This window comes from Podarcis bocagei, assembly GCF_964188305.1.
Source record: "Podarcis bocagei genome assembly, chromosome: 8".
NCBI classification, from domain to species: domain Eukaryota; kingdom Metazoa; phylum Chordata; class Lepidosauria; order Squamata; family Lacertidae; genus Podarcis; species Podarcis bocagei.
The window spans coordinates 42,294,897-42,306,782 of NC_138133.1; positions in this window are offsets into that span (position 1 = coordinate 42,294,897).

Consider the following 11,886-nt stretch of genomic DNA (forward strand, 5'->3'; position numbering starts at 1 on the left):
ATGTTGAGGTTAATTTCTCAACGGCCCGTCATCCAGAAACCAACGGGCAGGCGGAAAGAGCTAATGGTGTTCTCCAGCAATATTTGAGGTGTTATGTGAATGACAGAGAGAATGATTGGGTGGAGAAGCTGGCGTTGGCAGAATTTGCCTACAACAATGCAGAGAACGTGTCCACGGGGATGAGTCCCTTTTTGGCTAATCACGGGTGCCATCCCAGAGCCTTCCCAGGGGGGGAAGGGGAGAACTGGAGCGTTCCAGCTGCAGAACAGTTCGTTGAAGAAATGGAAGCGATCCATCGCCAGCTCCAACTCAACTTAAACAGGGCTAAGGAGGAATATAAGAGGCAGGCAGACAAAAACAGAAGGGAAGGTGAAAGCATCAGGGTGAGGGACCAGGTGTGGCTGTCAACCCAAGGGTTGCCATTCAAAGGGGGTTGTAAGAAGTTAAGACCCAAAAGGCTGGGACCATTTGAAGTCATGCAGCAGGTCAACCCAGTGGCTTTCAGACTCCGGTTACCGAACCACATGAAGCTGCACCCAGTTTTCCACAGGTCATTGCTGTCACCGTATAAAGGGGACAGTGAAGGGAGGGTCACTAGGGGACCAGCAATGGAGGAGAAGGAACACAGCTACCATGTAGCGGAGATCCTCGATTCCAGGTGGAAGGGAGATCAAGTTGAGTATTTGGTAATGTGGGAAGGGGAACCGGAGTCGGAAAACACCTGGGTTAGGGCAGAGGATGTCAATGACGAATTCTTAATAGAAACTTTTCATCAGAGGTTCCCACGCAAACCTCAGCCTGTAGCGAGGTTCCGAAGGAAATACTTTGCCACCACCGACGAGGAAGAGGAGTTGGAGGGGTTCACAGATTCCGAAGAGGAGGAGGATTCAGCGAGCCAGGACGGCGATCGATGGAGGGAATTGTTCGAGACGTCTGAAGATGAAGAAGATTCTTTTCGGGGTTTTAACCCTTCACCTCCCAGGGAAGAGGAAATGGGAGGGGGTGAGGGGGGCCCTGGAGGGGAGGTGGATGTCAGGGAACTGCCATCGGAGCATCAGGCGGTGGAGGGTCTCAGGGAGGAAGAAAGAGACTCAACAGCTGAGGCAGGAACCAGCAGGGGGAGGAGTGGAGCTCTGAGGGAATGCGAGCAGGAGGGAGGGCTCAGAGACGCTTCCAGCGAGAACAGTGGGGAGGTATCGGAGTCTCCCATAGGGAGACCCACACCTCGCCGGAAACTGTCACGCCGTGAGTCCAGGAGACGCGTTTCCGTTAAGGAGCTTCTTTGCTGGAAACGCTTCCGCAGACAGCCACTGTCAGACTCTACGAGTGACTAAGAGCAGACATGTTTGTGGAGCTCTGTCACACACAGAGGTTTGTGGAGTCGCACAAACTCTGAGGGAGCACGATTTTACGCACAAGCAGCTAATCATCCCATTACACCTGGCCATGTGATCCGCACATTGGTAACTTCTAGAATAGACTACTGTGAGGCTTCCCTGAAGGGTGATCTGGAAGCTGCAGCCTGTGCAGCATGCTACAGTGATATTACTTAGTGGAGTGTCCCATCAGACACACATTGCACCTCTCTAAAGGAACTGCACTGTCTGCCAGTATGCTACCAGGCCAAATTAAAGTTGTTGGTTTTAACCTAGTAATTCCCCAAACAACTTGGTATCAGGATACCTGCAGGAGTGCCTTTCTCCCTGCTGCCCTGCCAGAGCTGTGGTTGTGCTGCAATATTTGTTTGTGGAAACCAGGGAGAGGGCCTTCTCTGTGGGTGGCCCCCTTTCTATTGAATCACATCTCCTAGGAGCTCCAGAAAGTGCCAACGCTGATGACATTTCAGTACTTGTAAAAAAATAAAATACCTCAAGCTTTTTCTTTTATGATTATCAGTTGCATTTTATTTCATTTCTTGTAATTTTACTCTTTTATTGTTTTATCATTTTAATTTGTGACATATTATATAATAGGTGGTGTACAAATAAAAACAAAAAAATAAAGACAACAGTTATTTTGCTGTAATTTATTTTCTTCAAAATATGACTCTGTGATTTACTATGTCCCTACCATCTTGCTAGCTACTACTTGATGTCAGAACTGTGCTCTATGTATTGTCTCTCAGCTTTCTGGGATGAGGCATTCAAACCCTAATGTGTTCATTATTCTCTTTCACTTAACATAATGGGGTTGTGGTTTTGCTACACGTTTATACATCTATGGAGCATCATTATATGACCATGGGTGAGAGAAATATTCAAAATTATGCCTCAAGACTCTCAGTAGAAGTACTATAATTCTCAAAACGGGATGGGCTGGATTAAGGTATAGTAACCATTTCAATAAGGACATGGTTGGCGCTGTGGTGTAAACCACTGAGCCTTGGGATTGCCCCGCAATGGGGTGAGCTCCCATCGCTCGGCCTCAGCTCCTGCCAACCTAGCAGTTCAAAAGCACGTCAAAGTGCAAGTAGAAAAATAGGTACCACTCCAACGGGAAGGTAAATAGCGTTTCCATGCAGTGCTCTGGTTTCACCAGAAGTGGCTTAGTCATGCTGGCCACATGACCCGGAAAAACTGTCTGCAGACAAACATCAGCTCCCTCGGCCAGTAAAGCGAGATGAATGCCGCAACCCCAGAGTTGTTCGCTACTGGACTTAACTGTCAGGGGTCCTTTACCTTTACCTTTAACCCTTTCAATAAACTCAACAATTGCACCCTGATCTGACTGCTCCCCCACACAAAAATGTCATCCAAATATAGAGAAGACTCGGCTACTACCTTTCCTCTAACATACTAGCGTAAGGTCACACACACACATGCGTGTGCTACCTTCCTTTTGTCTCAGATAGCAAAATGTCTTGAGCTGGTCATGTCCAGAATTGGCATGCAAACTTTTCCTATAACCCATTCTAAATGTCAGGCAAGCACATGAAGTAGATGCTACAGGAATTCGGCTTCCTGTGCCCTCCAAATAGATGTGCTAGATTAGAGGTAGGAAGAACCTCAAGCTCCACCAACTTGAGCCAAGTAACATCAGATTGGAGCACTTCCTGGTTTTGGGTGGGATTCAATTGCATACCAGCAAATTCAGGCTGCACATTTAAAGTTGATTTCTAGCTCTTGTGAAGCAAGCCTCCTTCCCCCAAAAGACTGGAGTTTTTGCAATAGAGAAGCATAAGAGAAAAGTGGACTGGAAAGTGTGGGATAACATTTGCTTGATGCAATATCACCTACTCTCTCCTTAAACAAATCAGGATGAATATTCAATAAACATCCAATCTCATCTCATCTCTTTATAAATGAATCAGGATAAATGCTTATTAAATAGGTCATTTGGAGGTGACCTTGGACTTGCACTTTTGAAATTAAAGAACAAAGTTCTTATGAGCACAGGCTTAGCACAGTAAAATGTTTTCAGTGCCGAAATGAAGCTCCAGTAAAAAATCCACAACTGGTTTCCTCCCCAAGTTTTCTTTGTTTAGCACCCTAAAATTATTTTTGTTGTTCCTATTATTATTATTTTTTAAAAAAAAGAAGTCACAAACTTGTCTTTTGGCAATCAACACCAAATCACCAAAGTAGATCCTGGAAAAAAGTAGATTCACTGAAGAAGAAAAAAGACATGAAAAAGCTCTATATCAACCCAAAATTCATCACAGAATTGGCAAAGGAGGTTTGAATGGTATTGTGTAACTTTGTCTCAGAGCAACAGAATTATCTTCCTGTTTCCCTGTTTCCTCTAATATGTATGCTACAATTTTTAGCTCTTTCTAAATAAAAAAGAAGACATAAATTGTAATTTTATCTTCAAATACTTTGATATGATAATCTCCCTAAACCGATTAAATTGGTTATATATACACTCACTCTGATTGCAACCTCATCATAACATCTATTACAAAGTCTACAATGCTTTTATTTTTGTTGGTGGTTCACATATTGAATTATAAAGCAATCATGAAACCAGGCAGAAACACAATCAGCTTTATTTCCTCTGTCTAATATGATATAATGTTCTTCTAGGTAACTTAAACTGCCAATTACACCTTCTCTTCGGACTTCGTGGTATTTTTATTTTTCTATATTATTTGCAGTTCATAATCTTTCCTCTAAGCTGACCAGATATCCATTAGACTCAGGTTTAAATTCTGGAAACATCCATACCATTAAGTTGTAGCCACATAACAATACTTCATATATCTCTTTCCCTTTGTAAAAGTGGGTAATAGGTCCCTTACCTTTTTTTTAAATAAAATTTTTATTGGTTTTTCACAGTTTTTATAAAAACAAACAATACACAATACAAACAAACAAACACACAAACAAACATGTATAATTTCATATCCTTTTTTCTTAAACCTTACTTCGCCGACTTCCCCATACCTCCCCTTTCTACATCCCAATTTCCAAAATTATTTCAGCAAATCCTAGCACTTGGTTTTATCAAATTTTTAACTTATTCTTTTCTTTTACTTAATCTTTTACAGCTGTAGTCCCCTTTTTCCCCTAAAACCTCGACATTTTAGCATTCATTAATTTTACAATGTTTCTTAAGATAAATTTTGAATTTCTTCCAATCTTCTTCCGCCGTCTCTTTCCCCTGATCACGGATTCTGCCGGTCATTTCAGCCAGTCCCATATAGTCTATCACCTTCATCTGCCATTCTTCCAGAGTGGGTAGATCTTGAGTCTTCCAGTGCTTTGCGATGAGTACTCTTGCTGCTGTGGTGGCGTACATAAAAAAAGTTCTATCTTTCTTTGGCACCAATTGGCCGACAATGCCCAAGAGAAAGGCCTCTGGTTTCTTATATATCATTTCCCAGAAAGCCTTAATCTTCGGGCACGTCCACCAAAGGTGATAAAAGGTACCTTCAGTTTCTTTACATTTCCAACACTTATTATCAGGCAAATGGTAGATTTTTGCTAGCTTGACTGGGGTCATGTACCACCTATAAATCATTTTCATAATATTTTCCTTTAAGGCATTACATGCCGTAAATTTCAAGCCGGTGGTCCACAACTGTTCCCAGTCAGCAAACATAATGTTATGACCAATGTCTTGTGCCCACTTAATCATAGTTGATTTAACTGTTTCATCTTGTGTATTCCATTTCAGCAACAAGTTATACATTCTAGACAAATTCTTAGCATTGGGTTCTAACAATTCTGTTTCTAATTTTGATTTCTCCACCTGGAAGCCAATTTTCCTGTCTTGTTTATAAACCTCCATTATTTGATAATAATGGAGCCAGTCTCATACTTTGGTCTTCAATTTCTCATGACTCTGTAATTTCAATTTATCACCTAATAGGTCCCTTACCAGGCTGTCTACTCAAAACTATATGCTTGTATCTTCTCACATCCCAGTCCACAGTTTTGGATTATAATGACTAGCATTACATACACTCCACATTTGTAGCCACTCATAGATAGATGAAAAAGGTTATTCAAATATGGTTACATGTAAAATTATTTTACCTAAAACCATAATAAGACCACCATCCCACACCCTTTTGCAGATATTTTTTTGATTTCTGAAAGAGCAACTGCTGAATTTATCCACTATCCATGTGGCACTTAAATTGAGTTGTTGGCAAATAGAATCATTTCCACGTCTTCCTCAAAGGATCTCTCTCTTAGTTCAGGAGCTGATAATGTTCTTTTCAGTCTTTTTGATAAAGTTGCTGTGAAGATTTTTACAGTACAATTTATTTTTTCTTTCCCTGCCAACACTTGAGCAAAGGCAATGAATCAAAATCAGGAGCAGCATCCATTTCTCTCCCTGCTCCCCCAAATGCATGCACTTCTTAGAGCTGTGAACATGGAACAGGATCTTCAGAGGAGAGCCATTCCAGCTTCTACAATCAGCCCCAAATTATTCTGGACAAACTGGCATATGGCTGGCTTTGATCTTGAATGGGAAATTTGTCCTCTTTGTCAGAGTGATCCACATTCAAAATCAAACAATGCTGCTAGTACCAATACTACTTATCACCATCATTATCCCACATTTTATGGAAATGTGGTTTAACAATGGATATAATTAAACAATTTCTAAAAGTAAAACAACTTGGAACCACAAAAGCAAATGTGTACAATTCACACCAAGATACAACAGAAAAAATGCAACATATTGAAATATAATAAAAATCTGGTTAATATTACAAAAATAAACACATAATATAAACACCAAAATCATTCACATTCACATTTATACTATAAAAAAGCTGTCTAAACACACAATTCCAACACACCAAACCACTCAACCATCACTATCCATATACCCACAACATCATGCCATCCACTCAATTCTCACTTCAATAAAACACAAAGGGAATTCCTTGAATGCTCGATCAGGGATGGGGAACATCTAGACTAGATTACAACTCCATTTATCTTTGACCGGTGGCTATGCTGGCTGGCTTTGATGAAATTGGACTCCCAACAACATATGGACAGCCAAAGCTTTCTCACCCTTGACTTTTGTTTTAAGGACTGTCTGTCTGGTGGAGCAGCAGGTATACTTTTGGTATCAACAGCAGTAAAGATAACTTTCATGTGTTCACTATATCTCAGTTTATTTAATACAAGTTCAATCTTGCATCATGAATATATTTCAGATATTACTGTTCTGCGCTGCGGTGTCCTTCTCTTGGCAAGGATTAGTAATTGCATGCAAGAGTCACCTAAATTAATCTGTTTGGAGAAAATAAGATTTGAGCTAAAATCAATTATTTCACAGTAGGACACACAACAGTGGCAATTGTAGGTGCTTAACGAGGGACAGTATTAAGCTAATGACAAAGGAACTTACTTGGTGACCCAATGGTTCAGTACTAATGAGTCTTAGAGCATCATTGGTTCCTAAGTGCTCCCCATCAAAACAGAGAGATAGCAATTTTACACACAGCATATATTTTATGAGCTTTGTACACTATGTTCCATTGGGCAGAAGGCAACCTCAGCCTTATGATAACTGTAATGAAATACTTCTTTGCAAATACATTTAACCATCAGCTGCCTTCTCTGCATGTACACAACTTGGCTTAGTCCTTCATTTGCATCCCTGTGTGCTGTTTACCTATCTTACCTATAACTGGGTCATTTTATCAAGTCACTATTTCCTGAATGTTCTCCTTTTCAGCATCAAAAATTTAAGGGATTCAATGGCTGTTGAATCTGAAGTGGCAAAACCTGGATGGTTTTATTCAGCTTTTATTTATAAAGTGTGTAAAATCTTTTAAAAAGCAGAGACTCAACGCTTTTAATTTTTATTGCCCCTTGTCTCCAACCTCTGCCAGTTTTTTCATCACCATACAGAGGGTCCTTTGTAGCCTAATGATGTTGAAAAACACACCAGTATATAACTAAATCTATTTATACATTCATTTAACTGTACATTCTAGCCAATGTTAATTAACCCCAAAGCCCACATCCTCCTATTTCTGATAAGATATAACATTACGATTTCTTGAAACGTAGATTCCACTGTCCTTTTCTCAAGAATGTGCATGTTACTTTGCTGCACTGGTAATTTTCTAGTTAGGTAACTAGTTTTGTTAGTCTTGTTTTGCTTGCCTAAAATTTTCCATTTTATACATGAGCAGCAACAACAAAAACCTATGTCGATGAGGATCTGGTTCTGTAGCAACAGAGAAAGCATACTGTCTCTTTGCAGGCTCACTACCTGTCTGCTTTTAAAAAACTGGATAAGGATGAAAGCCTGTCTTTCATTTATGTCAGCTGTCAGGCTGTAGAAGTGGTGGAAACTTCACTATGGAGGAGCCTATCAATTTCAACTTCTCATTGTTTCAATCTTAAGTTCAGTGCACTGCATTTCTGCATCATTATACAATTACAAAAAAAGTCCCCACAAATATTTGCCAGAATTTTAGTGTGCATTTCTAATAACAGACACATTGTAAAATGCCATGGTGCCTAATGCACACTTTTTATAGGCATTTCCCCCCAATAAAATGCATTTTTGTAAGTTATTTTCACTAATAATCACTTTTTTATGCACACTTTACCCTAATGTACATATTTCTTTGTGGGAGTACTGCATCACAAAATTTGGAGATGTGCAAGTTGTGAAGAGTAGCTGAGTTTTGGTTTGCTTATTGCTTCACAAAGTGTAAATCAGCTTGGCTTGCATTAAAACCCAAACCATCCCTACTTGCTACACTAGCAGAATGTCAGATATGCCACCATGGCAAATACAGTGGCAGAACACCTCAGAAACACTGGCAGAATTTGCTGCTGGTGTCACCATTGCACTGGCAAAGATATGGCACTGGAACAGCGGGAGCAAAGCACTGAGGAAGTGGGTGGCACAGGGAAAAGACTTACTGTGTATCCAGTATCCCTTCATTCTACAGCCACACACTTGTCAATGGTGCAGTGATGGCTCTTCATAATCATGTGGCCTTGGCTCATAACGGCACTTATATCCATTATATCAACTCAGGAGACATTTGATCCATATCTGCTCCCAAAAAGTAAGCATCTTTGCAGAGTTAAATGCCACATGGCCTAACATGCCTTATTGCTTTCTGATCTCTTGCCCCAACTCTCTTTTTACAGAATGTAAGTTAAATTCACATTAACTGCTGGTTAAAGTGTTAGTGACATTCACATTCTCCTGAACATTGGGAGAGATTTTGAAAAGCATTTGGTCCAGGGTTCATGCAGTGCATTCTCAGCATAGTATCCTGCCTAACATCTGTTTGAAATCAGTGGGAGTACTTGCTTTTGGAAGAAGCAGCAGAGAGGATTTGTTTAAACCAAGACTTGAAAAGGTTGATATATACTTTTTGATATATATCAACAAAAGGTTGATATATACTTCTACCAGATAAAAACATGTGCATCCCTTCTTAAGATTCCTTTAAACCCACATAACTAAAAATATGTGGCCCAGGTGTTTGTAGGGAGAAAAAATACAACTATGCAATGTGTCAACAAGGAGATGGAGGAAACCTAGGAAATGGGCTCAGGGGAAGAAAAAACCTAATTCTAGGCCTCCACCTAACTTAGATTGCAATCTTATACAAAGTCTCCAGGGAGTAGGTCCCATTCCATTTATGTCCCCCCCCCCCCAAATGTATCTCATCTATGGTTTGTGTAGAGACTATGATGTATGTCATTGATTCCACAATCTCAGTCTTGTAATGAAATCTGTCACAGGGACATCAAATTGCTCACAAAGGTGGAGAGTTCATTCCCTTCATCTTTCCCAGCAGCGACAAGTTGTTGGGTTTTCATTGGTGTTTCTTCTTTTTTTCTTTTTTCTTTGCTATTAATGTTTGCATACTTTGCAGTACTGCCCAACCGCCAGTGTTTTTCCATCTGCATACCATATTTCGCCTTCAGAATTTATAGTCATGCCCTGAAAGAGACAGCAAAAATCTTTAAATGATCCGAACTTCATAGAAACAGGCAACACAAACAACACTCTGAAAGATTTTGATCACATAAGTAATTTACATCTTTTAAGCATTTAGTATTCAAAGCACCCCAGGGACCAGATTCAAAGTACATCAAAGTAAAGGATTCCGTAACTTCATTTGGCCTGCACTGAACCTACATTTCATATAAGCATTTCTTGCAGGAAGAAAAAAAACAAGACAGGGGGATGGTTTATGTTTTTACTTCTACTTATGCCAACACAGGAAAGTAATTTGTACATGGGAGCAATGGTCATGATGCTGATATTATTCCACCAAAAGCCTTTCAAAGGAGAAATGCCATCCAGTCCCAACATATAGTGTAGTATGCTGAAGGGAAACCGGGGGGGTACCCAAACATTACTTTGTTTTTCTACAACAGCTTCTGCAAGTGAAGCTTCTCAATAATTTCCTTACAAAAGTGAGAACAGAAATGAAAATCATGAGTATTTAATCTTGCATGCGGCGAACGTGTTAAGAATTTGTTTGTTTGAAAGGTTCATACTCAGAATTTCAGTCAAATGATTCTCAAGGTTGCTTATAGGAATCAGGACATATAACAAAAAACTCAGCAAACCAAAGTCACACATAGTCATACATGCATAAGCCACCACCCCTGAGCACTCTGGCTGATGAACGGGGCCAGAGCATGCTTCCCTTCAGATCTGCAGCCCTAGGGCAACTAGCAGTTGGACTGAAGTGTTATTTCTGGTAGAGAGCAGGGAAAGCAAACGCCTTCTCTGGATGATGGGCTGAACTGGGCTGATCTTCTTCTTGCCATGATGTCCTTCCTGGGAGGGAGGGGGTGTGGCCCCTTTGATCCAGCGGCAGAGGCCAGAGTGTACTTCCACTCTGCTCTCCAGTTCTAGCACAACTCATGACTCATTGTTGCATTATACCCCTCTTTTCCATAAAACCAAACCAAACCAAACCATAAACAAGTTCTATTTTGGGGGTAGGGGAATGCCTTTTCTTGCAATTCTGTTCGTTCATATCAGATGCATGATATCAGATGCCCACGGCTTTCTGCTTTCTTGTGGCTGTATTTTATCCTGTTGTGGATGTGGGAAGCAATTTCCATTTTCTCTCCACCGCCACCCATGTTCCTGTGTCTCACACATTTCTTCCGGTTGCTGACTTTATTTACAAGCGGTTATGTGTCCTTACTGAGAGATAGTGCATTTGATATATAAAGCACTGCATGTCCTAAGAGTTTTAGCAAACTTCTTTTCCTTCTCCTTAAAGGGTAATATGTAAATAAATTGTTAACAGGACTGTTTGCTATTTCGTCAATTAATCCAGGCTGTCTTTTCTGAAAGCACATGGTGGATCTTGCTTGTGCAATCTCATTATTGCAGAAATGCTTCTTCTGCTATCCCCCAGGACACAAGCCAGTGAGGGGTAAAGATACTCATATTCTCATGGAGGATAACCTTTCTTGGCATGTCATTCTAACCTCCCTTGGTTCTCAGCAATGACTACAAGATCTTTTTGTTACACCACAGAGGTTTTAATTATGCAGTCAGACAAAGCATGTCCACCAGCTTTCTGATCCCGACTGGCACTCCTCTTATTTCCTTATGTCATCTGTTGCCAGAAGCCTAACATGATTTTTTAATTCAACCTAAGCATCTTCTTTAAAAGGCATTTAAGATCTGGTCCTGATAGTTTATTTATGTGTTTGTTTGTTCCAGAATTTATAAACTGCTCTACATTTATATGATATTCAGAAATATAATATAAAATATAACACAAATAAGAAAACAATATTTAAAACATTTTGTGTATTTGTAAATAAAAAGTGAACAAGATATAGTAATGGGCGGTGCTGTTTTTCTAGGAAAAGAGGTGCCAGAACTCACTACGAACACCTCCCTTGTTCTCTTATAATGGCAGCGGTGCCTACCTGAGAGGTGCCAGAACTGAGCTTCAATGAGTTCTGGCTGGGAAAAAATGCTGGTAATTGTTGAATGGTTTATTTAAATATTAAGGTTCATTATTGTTTCACAAGATGTGTATCTCTTTAAAGGCCAGAGTAAATATCATGACCTAGTTTTACAGCTGTGAAGCAGTATAGCAGGTGCTGTTAAGTTGTGTTAATTAAGCTGCGCTAACAATTGTGTATAGTATATAAAGAGCAGCGTGTACCTCTCTCAGTACCCTGGTGAATGGGTCCTACTTCTAGAATTAATGTAAGAGGAGTTTTTGTTTTTGTAATTAAATCCAAGCAAAATATATTTTTGGGTTTATTCATTGTTTCCTGAACATGTGGTCTCCCCAGCATGCTTTCTGCAGCGCAATTAATCCATGCACCCCAAGCATGCATTTTAGTCTTTGGTCTACCTAGAACAAGTGTTGTGATCCTGGGGCCTTCTGGATTTTGATAGACTACCATTCTCATGTCACTGGCAAGGCATGTTGGAGTTGATGGGAGTAGG